The sequence below is a fragment of the Callorhinus ursinus genome, unplaced genomic scaffold (genome assembly GCF_003265705.2).
Source record: "Callorhinus ursinus isolate GAN/ISIS: 27379988/994484 unplaced genomic scaffold, GSC_fseal_2.0 scaffold1, whole genome shotgun sequence".
Lineage (NCBI taxonomy): Eukaryota > Metazoa > Chordata > Mammalia > Carnivora > Otariidae > Callorhinus > Callorhinus ursinus.
The window spans coordinates 129,432,798-129,445,524 of record NW_027397063.1 but is presented as its reverse complement, the minus strand read 5'-3'; the positions used below and the strand labels follow the sequence as shown (position 1 = coordinate 129,445,524).

The 12,727-nt window shown below is 41.0% G+C and overlaps 1 protein-coding gene and 1 pseudogene across 16 annotated transcripts in view; one reads left to right on the top strand and one right to left on the bottom strand.

Annotated features, from left to right (window-relative positions):
* The window catches only part of THRB (thyroid hormone receptor beta), a 371,178-nt gene that overhangs the window by 317,668 nt on the left and 40,783 nt on the right, over positions 1–12,727 (top strand). The window lies entirely within an intron of this gene.
* On the bottom strand, positions 9,202–9,349 carry LOC112834809 (U2 spliceosomal RNA; annotated as a pseudogene).

Below are 12,727 nucleotides of genomic sequence, written 5' to 3'. Positions count from 1 at the left end.
GCCAGGAAACGCACTGGCAAAATTGCAGAATTGGCCGGATCTGCCATGCTGCTCCGAACCAGAAAAAGAGGCCTTGGAACATGTGTGTTTGCCAGGAAAGAAAACTGCTTTATTGAAAGGTTAATTTTCAGATTAGTTTGGGGAAATTTGAGATAAATAAATGAAATCAGACAAAAAACATAAGGCCTGGATCCTTTTTCCTGGGGTTTTCAGAAAATAGTCACTGCTTCCAATGAAATGTTTTGACATTTTCAGCAGGGAGAAAATGTTAATTGTAATGTTATGTGTATGTGTTCTTAAAAACACTTGCGAATAAATCTTTTATTCGTTTTGAGAGTAATCAGAGAGTAAAAACACTATTAGGATGTTAGCTATGTTCATTACTCCTTATGGTCACTTTACTGCTGTCTGGGATGTTGCAGTTCATTTTCCCAATTCAAATGTACCAATTTGGAGAACATTCCTTTACTTGTCTTACAGTTCAGTTGCAATTTTTTGAGGAGTCTTATTACTAAACATCCATGGGGTCGGCCTGGGTTTCTTCCCTTGTTCTGTCTCATTTGTTGCTTACTCTCTTCCCTTGATCAGTGGCTCCCTTACTATGTTTCCAAAATCATCAGGCGGTGGCTCAGTCAGTTAAGTGTCTGCCTTTGGCTCAGGCCACGATCCCAGGGTTCTGGGATTGAGCCTTATGTCTGGCTTCCAGCCCAGCAGGGAGTCTGCTTGTCCCTCCCCCTCTGCCCCTCCTCCTGCTCATTCTCTCTCTCTCTCTCTCTCTCTCTCTCTCTCTCTCTCTCTCTAAGAAATCTTTAAAAACAAAAAAATTAAATCATCAGCACTTAAAAAGACTCCTTTGCATGTCGGTGGCCCACTGACTCAGTATATTGAATACATGTGCTACTGAGCTACTTAGTGGCAGGGGCTGATCGACTTTTGCTCTCTGCTCCCACCACCTCCCTGCTTTGCACTTAACAGACACCCCGTAGGTGTTTGTTGAATGACTGTCATTCATACCTTCCTTTCTCCGGTCATATACCCCTATCCCAGAATCCCATGTTGGAGTTGACTAGAGTTGCATAGCCAAAGAGGAGGTCTCACTGCTGAGTATTAAAATATTACATTGTCTGTGGTCGCTTAGGAGGGAAATACCAACAAGGTCACATATTCATGGACCGGCAGGAACCCAAATGTAAATGTCACCACCTGAGTCCCAGCCCTGCAAACTGAGTCTCTGGAAGAATGAGAAAGAACTTTCAAAGAAAGTTCTAGCTTCAAAGAAAGCAGCTTTGGCCCTTACTGAACCATGATCTAGAACACATGCATATAGTGGGCATCCACCTGCTCATCCACATGGAGAAAAAAAGCCCTTAGTAATTGTCTTAGCAAGCAGTTAGGGTCTAATTTGATATTTGTTCGCATCTTAGTTAAAAGATACAGTGATTCTTATAGAAAATGCTTTTCCCTCTAAAAGATCACGGTCTTTAAACCTCGAGCATGTGAATAATCTCAAAAGCAGATCTGACTGGAACAAAATGATAAATGTACATGCTTTCCCACATACTACCTCCAAGAGTGCTGTTAAGTACAAACGGAGGGGGGAACCTGCCATAATTGAGGCGGTTCTTCATTTAAGGGCATTGGCACATACTCTCCCTCGTGTGCTGATAAACAAAACATAAAAACAGAGTGAGCAAAGCTGATTTAAGCTTTAGGTCTCATGTAGATCAGTGCCAACGATGTAGAAAATGATCTAGTGCAAGGAACAAACCAGAACTCATTCGCAGATACCAGTGGCATTTTCAGAAGTGGCTTTCCTTGGCATGTTTCTAAAACCTGTGGGACCTGTGTGTCATGAGGAGGATGGCTGGATCCTGCCATTAAAAGCCAATCAGTAACATTCAACAGACTTAACCACCAACACTTGCATGACTAGATTAATGTTCTGGAGTCAGTCATCAGGCTCATTATTACTGGGATTTTCTCTGGGTCATGCTAATAAACCGGATTATTGATTTTAGGATTTTCTGTGTATCCAAGGATATTCTCTAAGATGTCTTTACAAGGTTTCATGCTTAAGTTGTCAACCAAAATGACATCACAATGAGTAATCATTTTCTAATCATGTTAAAAGGGGTTAAAAACGGCATATAAAATGAATCTTTCCAGCTTTGGGGGAACGGGAGCATTCTTGCTGTCGGCCCTCCAGCTGGGGGACGGTCATCCCTACCTGCGTGCCATCTTCCCCGGGACTTAGCTGTGTTCTCAGCTTAAGACCTTTGATAGTCAGAAATCTGCTTTCCAATATGTTTGAATGGCAGGAGAGCTCAAAAGACACCTCAATCTAAATAGGATTTTAGCCCATCAGGTGCTATTCCAAAGTAAAGCAGGCTGGGTGGCTGTGCTGGTGGTGGTGTTTATTCATCTTTCCTTCTGGTGTCATGCGTATGGATGGACGTTTCTTGGCGTATATGCCCGGCTCTCAGGGCGTATGGGGCTGGTGAATGCATGCGTAGAGTGTGTGTATATGTAAAGTAGAAACTGAACCAGGGTCACAAAATGAACTACTGTCTGCAAGAAGTATATGAAGTGCACCCCGCTGCCGGCAGCAATTGCTACATGCAGGCCACTGATTATTACACGTATTTTGAAGATAGTCCGGGTTACAGTGGTTGCAACGCTCAGGCTGTGCCCAGTAACAACATATATATGGAACAGGCCTGGGCAGTGAATCAGCCTTATACCTGTAGTTACCCTGGAAACATGCTGAAAAGCAAGGACTCTGATTTGGACATGGCCCTGAATCAATACAGCCAACCTGAGTATTTCACTGAAGAAAAGCCTACTTTTCCTCAAGTGCAGTCGCCATCGTACTCTCAAAAAAAAGGTAGGGACCATTTCACTTGAATTTGTTGAAAGTTTCTGTGTTTGTTTCCGTCGTGTTTCAAAGTTACGATTGGCATCAGCTTTGTCAAAGCTTTGACTTTGAACGCTGAATGTTCGAAATTAAAAACAGCAGTAAAGAGAGTTTGCTAGTTGATTGAAAAGGGTCCATGAGTAACAAAGATTTCCAAGCACTTTTTTTCCAAGCATATGTGAGAGCTGGATTGAGCTGATTTTTTAAGCTGTGTGTGTATATGTGTTTGTATATATATATATATATATATAGAGAGAGAGAGAGAGAGAGAGAGAAAGAGAGAGAGAGAGAGAGTATTGCCCCAAATGAATATGGTCAGTTTCTTTGCCAAAGAAAATATGTAAAAGGCTTCCCCTCAGTGGATAGGCACTGTGGCTTTTGAAGTGGGATAATTCTCCCCAGTTCAGGTTCAGATTAAAAACTCATTTGATTTTTTCTTGGTATTTCATATTAAAAGTTTATTTTCGTTAACTAATAACTTAGCGATTTTTAATGGTAGTATAATATTGTTAGATTTTATAATTGTTCATCTTAATATATTTACTGATCCATGTAAGCTGTAAACAATCTACTTATGACCATATTAAGCTGTAAGAATGTAAAACTCAAGAAGGAACTAATATGCTTCTTATTGCCATTTTGTCCCTAAAGTTTCACGTGTCTGGAATCATGTCAAATGAATTCTCTATATGAAAGCAAGAGAAATATCCCTCAAAATATCCAAAGTGAAAACAAGTGCAATATCCATTTATTTAAATAGACACTGTGGCTTTACAATGCTGTGTGCTGTGTAACTTTCTCTCAATGGAACATTTCTTCTATATCAAAAAATAAAATAAAAGAAGCAAGCAGGTAGTACTCAGGGAACTTAGTAGCATCTGCCAGATATTTTGGAAATAGCTTAAATTCTATTCTATTCTTAAATATGCCAGAAACTGTCTTTTCCTGCGTACAATCTACAGGATGTTGCATAGGAAATCAAATTTACAGGTTTCTATAATTTGCAAAAATATGAGGCCCATTGATCCTCAAAGGTGAATTTCTCTGCGAAATTATTTTAAAACAGAATTTGGCTTGGTTGATTACGGTTCCCATAAAAATCATCATTTGCTTTTCATAATGTGACTCTGTAATTAAAAGTAGCCTATTTTGAAAACAAAATAAAAAAAAAATCTCAAACCCAACTCCTGTTTAGTTGTTACCATAGACTGTGTTTGGATTTTCTGTGCTGTTCTCCACCTTCCAAATATGAACTATGAAGGGAATTACAGCAGAAAACATATTCAGAGTAATTCGTCTGCATTTTCGTTTATTTTCACATCCTCTTGAAGGGTATCAGAATTTCTCTCATGCCTTACGAAAGGCACACCACAGAAGTCCCCTAATGGGAACATTTGAGATAGATTGAATGTGTGCTTTCTATTTCATTTAATATTATACTTATAAGTAATTTATCTTTGAAAAGAAGAAGTGAACTCTGCTTCATTAGACATGTCTGGATATGCCTCTCACAGTGTTGTGGGATCACAAGATAATATTGGTGACTACCTTTCTATCAGGGCATTCTGCTATTCTTAAAAATTCCTGCAAAACTTTTCAGGCTCTTTTACTCTTTTTTTCTTTTGTCTTTTCATGATGTTTTCTTCAAGCAGTGCTGGAGAATATTTGCTCATAAAACATTAAACCAGAGATTCTTTGCTAGTTAATTTGACGCTTGAACTAGAGGCTAAGACACATTGTATGCATATATTGATGTAATTTCCCAAAGCCATATGCCATTGAAAAGGCCACAGCCACCTGCCAAACTCACTAAATCAAAGCAGGCAAATATTCTTAAATGCTCCATTATTTACTGTTACAAGTCTTTAAGTAAATCCCAGTAAAACTAAACCCAGCTGTTAACTGTCTCTTAGGACAAAAGGTCGTAGCCAACACGTTTATCCATATTGATCCATTATTGATTTTTGTTGTTGTTGGAGGACATCAGTAGTATCTCCTTAAGGCAAAATTAAGACTATAAACAGGTGTTCAGTGGGTCAGGCCTCATTATTCCAATTGGATTTTTATCTGTTTTCATGAAATTCGTAATTGTTTCATCTGGATTTGTTGCTGTCACTATAGTGCTTATAAACTGGTCAGTAGCACAGCTGTCTTAACTTTGTCATTGTTTTTTTTTTTTCTTAAGGATGGCTTATTCTTTAGCCTTTAATTGGAATTTTCTAGTGTATAGGAAATGATCATAATCTTGTAAAAAAATGTACTGTAAGTACACATAGATGAAATAAAGGAAGACTACAGGACCCAGGGTCGACTAGTTATCTTAATGGTAGACTTTAGAATGACTTTTAGTTCTCTTTGTGCTGTTTTTCTGTTTCTATGTTTGTAGCCAAGAGGGAGAAACATTAGCAAGCTCCTGAAGCTTGGAGGACACGAACAAAGAGTCAGAATTCAGTTCATTGAATCAAATTTAAACTAAAGCTTCAAGAATTAGGGTGGGGGGCAGAGCCAGTATCATTTTCACTTAGAGGGAAGGCTGAAATGCAAAATGTAATGTCTGTCTTTTTTTTTTCTATAGAATATGAGAAAAACACATTTTTAATTTTTAAAAGTTAGGGACAAATAAGAGGATGCGAGCTCCTCGTTTTTATGTCTTTCAAGTAACCTTGCCTTGATTTGTCGTGTGAAAATCAGCCATCACAGCCCGTTCTGCTCACTCCCTTCACCCTGGCCCCTAGCTCAGGAGGAAGGAAAGAGGAGGTTTGGAAATCAGCCGGAGGGAAGGGAATGGGCAATCCGGGTGTTGTGTCTTCTCTTTTGTGACCAGGATTTCAGCAGAGTTAAAAGTCAGTGTCTTTTGCTTTCCTTTTCCTTTTCCTTTTTTTTTTGGGGGGGGGGGGGGGGAGTCACTGGGTGTTTCCATCAGAAATTCCAGTCACGTTCCAACATCCCCAAACAGCTTGAGTCTGGCTGCCCTGCAGGCGGCTTTGCCAGTCGGCCTCTGGGTCTGCTTAAATAGAATCGTTCTCTGAAATGTCTGTCCTGTGCGACCCGGGTCCTCGGGATTATTTGCTTTACCTTCTGTGTGCCGCCTTTATAGGAATTGCATGTCCAAAAATTTGTAGTGTGTTTGCATCAGAGTTGGTTATCATGTCCAAGAGAATAAGAAATTCCTACTTTTTTGAGTCCAGATAAAGGAGATGGGGTCCTGTTCAGTTCGGGTTTTGATCGCACATGTTCTTGTTCTAAAGCCACATTCTTAGCATTGCAGAGAGAAATATTAATAACCAAAGCAGGAACTGCCCCTCAAACTGTCCTTTCTGACTCTGTCTCGGGGACAGGAATCTAATGTATGTGAATAATCATGTAGACATTAGAAATGGAAATTAAATGGAAAGGTGAGGGATGTTTGAAGTGATCCACAACAAGAGGACTGGATTAAAAAGAAGAGTAAAGCCCCAGAGAAATAAGATTAGAATTTCCTTAGCCTCTTTCAAAGTCAGAGAAGGGTTGCTATACAGTAGAGTCAGACATGGGGTGGCTCCAAAGTCTCCCCAGAAAAAAAAAAATGTTCCATGAGAAACAGGTACTCTTAAGCCCTAGATTCACACCCAGTCTCTGGAGAAACAGGCAGGAAGGAACCCAAAAAAAGGGGAAGATTCATGAGTCTCCCAACCACATAATGACTCCCAGCCACAAACCTGAAGATGAGATGATCGCACACTATTTCCATTTCTTTCTTAACATTTCCCTCTCCTTCCCTTCCTGCCTCTCTTCCTCCTTTCTGTCGCCCCTGACCCCCACTCCCCGTTACCTCTCTTCCTCCTTTCTGTCGCCCCTGACCCCCACTCCCCGTTACCTCTCTTCCTCCCTTCTGTCGCCCCTGACCCCCACTCCCCGTTACCTCTCTTCCTCCTTCTGCCCCTCTCTTGCTTGTCCCTTCTCTCCCCTCTAGTTGAATGTGTTTAATTTAAACACATATGATTAGTCTACCCAATGCACTAAGTGTTGCAGACATCATGTCTTTGAAATATAATACTTGAGAAGTTAATGCAACTGCAGATTCTTCTATAATGCTTATGTAATTGCAGGGATGCTGACACAAGGTTAGGCTTTCAAATTAGGCACTGCCCCCTATATACTATTAAGAGATAATACCACTCCAGAAAACAATAGAACCATTTTTTTTAAATACAAAATGCTGCTAAAAAGGTTAAGTAAAAGTGCCTCCTCTCAGTCTCTAGAACTGGAAGCAAAGTAAGGAACAGTTGTAGTTTCCAAACCTAGTCCAAGTGCAGTCCAAGTGCATGAATTGCCTCTTCTGTCCTTTCTTTGCCAAGGGTTAGGTTCCTGCCTTCTCAAAGGCACGTCCTTCAGAAATGTCACTGGATTTCCTAACCTCATCCTAGAGCACCCACTGCCATTCCTCACAATGGAAGCCAATAGCAGGAGTCCAAGGCATGATGAGAAACTGAAGTCAGATGACGCCAGGCTTGTGAAAGACTGTTGGTGCTGCTTCTTTACTGTATATGGGGTTCGTGTCTGCCACCTTGCATCCCTGATGAACACTTACCCACAAACTCAAAAGCTTTTTTTCTTAGCTCTCAGCATCCAGGTGCATTGAACCTGAGGTCCCGTTGCCTCCCACTCTACCCTCTGTTCGGGTCTAGCTTTTATGACCCCCATCTTCTTGTACTGATACTAAGTACCAGTGCTCACTTGGTGTCTGTATTCTTCCTCTTCCAGACCCTCATGACTGCCGAGGTTCCGTGCGCTGTCCTTGGTACCCACCCCCTCCAGCTCCGCTCTCTCTGTGCTGTACTAGCTGCTTTAGAGAATTTCCTGTTCTGCTGGAGACGTGTGCTTTTGAGTAGTCACCCCACCCCCCCATTGTCATCTGCAGAAACTTCCTGCCGTGCTGCGCTGTCCTCTTCTCTCCATGGTCACCCCCTTCTCAAAGCCTTCTGCTTCCAGCCACTCAGTGGCCATGATTCCCTGCCCTCTGCACCCACTACGGGGCTCCTCCTCAAACTTTAAAACCCTTTTCCATGCCCTGTTAGATCAAACACTAACACCACCAACTCTTCCCTACCCACAGGGAAGATTCTAGCTTTCCTGCCCTAAAGCGAAGTTTTTTTTTAATTTTTTTTATTATTATGTTATGTTAATCACCATACATTACATCATTAGTTTTTGATGTAGTGTTCCATGATTCATTGTTTGGTTATAATACCCAGTGCTCTATGCAAATGTGCCCTCCTTAATACCCATCACCAGGCTAACCCATCCCCCCACCCCCTTCTCCTCTAGAACCCTCAGTTTGTTTCTCAGAGTCCATCGTCTCTCATGGTTCGTCTCCCCCTCCAATTTCCCCCCCTTCATTCTTCCCCTCCTGCTATCTTCTTCTTCTTTTTTTTTTTTAACATATAATGTATTATTTGTTTCAGAGGTACAGGTCTGTGATTCAACAGTCTTACACAATTCACAGCGCTCACCATAGCACATACCCAATGTCTATCACCCAGCCACCCCATCCCTCCCACCCCCGCACCACTCCAGCAACCCTCAGTTTGTTTCCTGAGATTAAGAATTCCTCATATCAGTGAGGTCATATGATACATGTCTTTCTCTGGTTGACTTATTTCATTCAGCATAATACCCTCCAGTTCCATCCACATCATTGCAAATGGCAAGATTTCATTCCTTTTGATGGCTGCATAATATTCCATTTATATATATACCACATCTTCTTTATCCATTCATCTGTCAATGGACACCTTGGCTCTTTCCACAGTTTGGCTGTTGTGGACATTGCTGTTATAAACATCGGGGTGCATGTACCCCTTTGGATCCCTACATTTGTATCTTTGGGGTAAATACCCAGTAGTGCAATTGCTGGATCATATGGTAGCTCTATTTTCAACTTTTTGAGGAACCTCCATACTGTTTTCCAGAGTGGCTGCACCAGCTTGCATTCCCACCAACAGTGTAGGAGGGTTCTAAAGGGAAGTTTTGATTCTGGCTTTGTACTTCTGCCCACACTCTCTTTTCCAGAAATCTTGGCCAGTTTCTCCAGGTACCCCTCTCTCTGCCATACTTCCCTGAACTAGTGATGCTTTTTCTAGCTACCAGCCACTGCCAGCCATACCCCGGTATGTGCCCTGCCATTCTCAGCCCCATCACCTCAGGTCGCTAACTCAGCTCAGAACCCACCAGCATCTTCTATTTAACCAGAACCACATTCTCTCCAACACCATGCACTCTATTCCAGTAGCACACAACTGCTCCCACCCTGTTATGACAACCAATAGTGTGTCCAGATATTGCCAAGTGTCCCTCTGGGGTGAAATCACCCCTCATTGAGAACCACTGCATTAAAAGAATGTAATATCCAGAGAACATCTGCACTTGATCTTAGCCAAAAGGCCAAGAAGCGATATCCAGAGAACATCTGAAGTAGAGGATCTTTTTGTAATGTGAAAATCCCTCCTCAGTTTTCATAATGAAAAGTCTAGATTTTTGTGTACCAAGTTGTTTCAAAGTGGACTTGAACATATATATACATGCAACATACTACTTACTTATGTGTTATACTTACTACTTATGTGTTATAGTTCATTCCTATAGTCTAGAATCGGGTTCTCTTCATCATATATGCTTGTTTATGTAAACTCTATCTAGATCATAAGCACCATGAAGGCAATCACCTCCTTTACTTCACACTCTGTGAAGTGCACATCTATTATGACCTGCAGGCAGACCAATAGAGCTTTTAACAACCATGATGGTATCCTGATGACAAATGCAACCACTCATTCCCTTCATTAAAGGGAAGAAGGGCTGATAGTCCACGTTTTTAGAGCTATAACCCTAAATCTCATTCTGAATGGATTTTCAGATAAAGGAAAGCACCCATTTTTTCTCAAACATGCAGGATCTGAAATAACTGTGGGAACTTCTGTGTAAGCCCAATGCCATAAGCTGACTCTCAGGGCAAAATCAGAGGCAACTAGTACCCATTTCTGGTGACCCTTTCTGCTCCCCTCCGATTCCCCACTCTTCTAATACACTTTACCTTCCTGCTTTCCAACCCATCCCTTCTTTTAAGACAGGAAAAGAACTTCATTAGTACCAGAGTTCTAAAACTCCAATGCCTACAAGTGCCAGAGAGCTGAGAGGAATGGGAGAGAGGCACTTTGTTTCATAAGGACTGCTTAATTTAAATTTTTCAACCAACACACATATTGTATGCATGTTATATGATAAAAAGTATTTTTAACTTTCATAAAGAAATATATTCTCGCTCCTTTTCCTTGAATTACTTTTGTCTTCCCACTTTTGACAAAAATTAAAAATCTGTGAAATATTTCTTTACCTATAAAAAGACAATGCAAGGGGCACCTGGGTGGCTCAGTTGTTAAGTGTCTGCCTTTGGCTCAGGTCATGGTCCCAGGGTCCTGGGATTGAGCCCCGCATCAGACTCCCTGCTCTGCGGGAACTTGCTTCTCCCTCTCCCACTCCCCCTGCTTGTGTTCCTGCTCTCACTCTCTCTCTCTCTGTCAAATAAATAAATAAAATATTTTTTAAAAAAAAGACAATGTAAGCAGAAACATAAATGACAAGTGACATTTAGCTGCAGGGTTGGGGTACAATAGGGAGTGGTAGGGACTGCAGTAAACTCAAAGGTATGTCTCTTTCTTAGAAGATGGGCTGCCCTTCTTGGTTCAGTTGATTGTCACCCTATGAGAATTTGGGCTCACTATTGCCAGATCTTCTGATTTTTCACATGAAGCAGGAAATCTGGATTTCACCTAAAATGTCCCAGTTTTAAAAGCTGGCTGAGATTTTTAAACACTCTGCAATCCAAACACTGTGGACTGCCAGTGTGTGTGCCCCCTTTGATTAAAATTTTGACTGAAACTCATTATACCAATCTATTCCCTTTCCTAGTGATTTGCATCTTCAAGTGTTTTAGTTCTGATTATGGATTGAAAGGTTATGTCAGCTACTAAAAACTTGAGTCTACAAGGACAGGGACAAGGAAGTTTAGCTAGTGACTTGTCCATGAAACTTTATTAAACCCAAACTTAGCCCTAAAAATGAATATATTTTAGTCTCAGGAATTTTTGAGTCAGAAGAAATAATCTGAAACTTGCTTTACCCCCCTTTCCTGCCCTAAGATTTCCAGATGGTGGAAATCCACAGTCCCTTCATCATGTCCCCTCCCCTTCTCTGAATTAACACCTCTGATCTAGTCGTCTTTCTGCTTCCCTTGTCCTCCTCCACCCCCAGTGTTTTAGAGTTGGAAGACTTAGGACTCCATGCCTTCCATCACCCAGCAGCAAGGGTCTAGCCAGCCAGGGGGCAAGGTGGAAAGCAAAGATGCTCAGTGATTCCTTGAGGGTAGTAGGGAACATGGAAAGATGGTTGCTGTTCTGAGGAATGATTTGGTGAAATAGGAGCCTCTGGGGCAGCTCTTCTGGAAATTCGCAGACAGCAATGAAAGAATACCTTTAAAGTTAATGCAGTTTCAGGTATGTATCCAGTGTCTGACATACTAGGGCCATGCATGTATATTAAATAAATTAATGGCTGTGTCTGGATGGATGGATAGATGGATGGATTAATACAGTGTTTCTCAGAGAGTTAAAATTAACATGATGTAAAACTTGGTACCTTATACTAGGAATTAAGTGTAAAAGGAATCAGCATTAGTATGTTGGGAAAAGGCTAAGAGATGAGCCATTCAAGATTTTTTACATATATAAAGAAATGACACAGGGAAGAAGGTGCTAGTTGGGGTGGGAGGGAACCTTAAATCAGAAGAGTCTGAGCTATCAGATGAATTGAGAAAGTTCAATATAAAATTGAAAGAATGACTAAACCCGCTAATTATTTAGCTTCCTTAAGGGTATTAATATATAGTCTCATCTGCTATCCTGACCCAAACTACTCAGGATTCTTTGATGGCTCTAAATTGATAGTTCTACAAGATGAATCAGCAACATGGACCTCTATGAACCGCCCAGAGTATTTCTGACCACCAGTGATAACCACTGCTCCTTTTAGATAGTTTCGTTTGGCAAGGGGTCCTATACTGAAGGTATGATAGACCAGATTGGAAATGGTCTCTGAACTCAGCTCCTCTCTCTTCTGCAAGATCTACCTTCCTAGGCAGCACCTTCTACTTTACATCTACCATCAAGATCAATCTGCCTTATGTTCTATTCCCTAAGCTTTGTGTGTTTGCCAAGGTGACAAGAGGTGCCAGTGTTTCTCCTCCTAGGACCTGAGGTGATGTTGTAATTCACTCAAGAGAATTAAACTAGATAGCCTTCTGATTTTACTCATACATGGGAAAGCCTTGAATCTAGTGCAAACCAAGAAACCAGCTCACTGCCTCTTGCATGATTTCTAGTGTAAATATAAACAACTTTCCCCTTCCACATACCAAGTCCCTCTGAGAGTCAAGTTTTTTAAAGTAGTGTTAAGCTGCAACATGGATAAACCTTGAAAATATTATGTTAAGTTAAAAGCCAGTCACAAAAGACCACAAAATGTATAATTTCATTTGTATGAAATATCTAGAATAGGCAAATCTGTAGAAACATAGGTTAGTGGTTGCTTAGGGTGGAGGGGGAAAAAGGGATAGGAGGAATGCGGGTGTCTTCTAAAGGTACCGGATTTCTTTGGGGGATGATTAAAATGTTCTAAAATTGCGCTGAGAAATTCACAACTGTGAATATAGAAAAAGCTATTGAATTGTATGGTATGTGAATTACATCTTAATGAAGCTGCTATCAAAAAAGATGGAAA